Genomic DNA, 2,500 nt, shown 5'->3' on the forward strand with positions numbered 1-2,500 from the left:
TTTATTTTAAACTCCCTGAAGATATATCGGCCTCTGTTACATTTTTTATTTTATTTTATTTCATTTTATTTTATTTACTATTTTATTTTAAAGATATATCGGCCTCTGTTAGCTTTATTGCTTTAATTTATTTGTTTGTTAGTTGAACTCACTAGAGACAGATCAGCCTTTGTGTGTGTCTGTGAAATGCGAGTGTGATGCTCTTCTGTCTCTGTCTGAGCTCTGTGTGTTTGTGGATTGGACTCACAGTAAAGCGGAGATGACGGACTCCGTCTCGGTGCTGGAAGCCTTCAAGTTCATCGAGAAAGCAGCCGCAGAGTTCAGCGATGAAGACGAGGATGAAGACAGCGAGGGACAGAACAAGAGCGTGGTGGACCTCTCCACCGTGAGTTAATGTTCAGACGGAGAGCCAGAACATGTGAGTTACACCCTCTGCCCTCGCTCACACGTCCTCTTCCTGTCCTAGATGGTGAGGAGGAAGGTGTCTCCGTCTCCCTCCTCTTCCTCAGCAGACATGAGCGATGACTTGGACACAGACGAGGTCCTGAAGGGATTCGACTTCCTGGCCAACAGTGAGGACATGGAGGGCTCGTCCGAAGCGCCCTCCTCCGACTGGGGTGAGAGTCCGCTCTCTTCCTGCTAAAAACACCAACACATGTCCACTTCCTGTATAGCAGGGTTTATCATCTGGCTGATTGAGGTAGAAAACGGCTGAAATCCTGATTTAGAGAGCAATAAAGTCAGCGAGCTGAAACCGATTAGGCCAGATGTCCATGTCATGTTCAGTGTGAGTCAGGCGTGTAGCGTGTAACGTGTCTTCCTCCCTCCTCCGTGTAGAGAAGGAAGAGCAGAGCCCCTCGTCTGAGTCCTGGGACGTGGATGAGGGTCTGATCTCTAAACTCAAGGAACAGTACAAGAAGGAGCGCAAGGGCAAGAAAGGGGTGAAGAGTAAGTGGGACAGGAACCTCTTGCTTTCTTCACTCTTTTATTTCTTCTAGGATCCAGCTGCATCTATCGTTTCTTTCCCCTTCTTCATTTTGCTCTTCAGCTGCTCATTTCTGTTGCTCCCTTTGCATTTATGCTGGTGCTCTGAGAGGGGTGTGGCTTGTTTGCTCCTCCCCCTCCGTGAATGGGGGCGTGTGTATAAATCAGGCTCCGCCCCCTTCTCTGCTTCCACTGTAAGAATGTTCAGATGGGACATCAGCGATCGCTGCTTACTTTATCAATCCACTCTTTATTTTTTCCTCACTGATTTTTATTCCAATGCTTCATTTCTCGTGTTCAATCCCTCCATCACAAAACAGTCCTCCCAGACCAAGAAAGCACAGTTAAAGCTGAACTCTAGACCAGAGATGCCCAGAGTTGACCTTTGATGACCTTTGATCACAGTTATTATAGTTAAGTAAATAAAAAAAATAAAAAAATAAATAAAAAAACATTTACACTGCTTCAAATAAAATACATGTTAATTGAAAATAAAAAATGCTGGTCTAATTTTGCTTTTTATTTTAACTTCAAATTATTATTATGTTTTTACTAAAATCTAATTTAAATTGAATAAAAAAATTACTAAAACACAATAAAATTACTAAAACTTTATAAAACAATATATAATTTAAAAATCTTAACAAAAACTAGTACAGTATTTCAAGTCTAAAAGTTATTTGAATTTGTTTAATAATTAAACATTTTTAATTTAATAAATTTGAATATAAAATATTAATATAAAAATGTTATTTAGCAGTGTTTAGTATCTGGTTTTCTCCTGGATTGGGAGATAAAATTCTAATTTAGACAGCAATTAAAACTTATTTTCATTTCTAATACAATTTTGTTTTACTTTTTATTTTATTTAATTTTTTGTAACATAAGTTAATTTGATTTTTTTAAATATATTTAAAATATACATATTTATTAAAATTTTGGGGTAAATTGTAAAAAAAAAAAAAATGCACTTTTTTATATAATATAGTTATATAACCGTAACAGTGTTTATTATCTAAAGGTAGAAAATGGCAGAAATTTAGATTTAGACAGCAATAAAATCAGCATCCTGTATCTCTATTTTTAATTGACTTTTTTTGTACTTTTGTAAAATAAAGTGAATCTGGTTTTTAAATTTAGTGAAAATTTAGTCAAAATTGCTATTTAAATGTCTAATTATTAAAAGAAATAATACATTTAGCTATAATTTGATATGTGCAACTTTAACTTTTGTCTCACCTCAATAGATTTTTAGCTCTTCGTTTTTAAAAAGTTGTGCATCTCTGGTCTAGTAAAGCATAGAAAGAGAAATGCTTGTTTTTACTGATTAAAAATGTAAAAAATAAAGGAGGTGGGCTGAATCTGTCCTGGGTTTGTTGAAGTGTGGTTGTTGTTGTGTGTTTCAGGGCCGAACCGCTGTAAGCTGCAGGATATGTTAGCGAACCTGCGAGACGCGGAGGATCTGTCGTCCATCCAGCCGCCGGTGGCTCCTCCGGCCCGTCCCAGCTTGCCCCGC

General features: G+C 37.4%; 1 pseudogene; it reads left to right on the top strand.

The window, feature by feature from the left end:
- The window catches only part of LOC113084880 (striatin-like), a 29,705-nt pseudogene that overhangs the window by 17,334 nt on the left and 9,871 nt on the right, over positions 1–2,500 (top strand).

Source organism: Carassius auratus, unplaced genomic scaffold (assembly GCF_003368295.1).
Source record: "Carassius auratus strain Wakin unplaced genomic scaffold, ASM336829v1 scaf_tig00040859, whole genome shotgun sequence".
NCBI classification, from domain to species: Eukaryota; Metazoa; Chordata; class Actinopteri; order Cypriniformes; family Cyprinidae; genus Carassius; species Carassius auratus.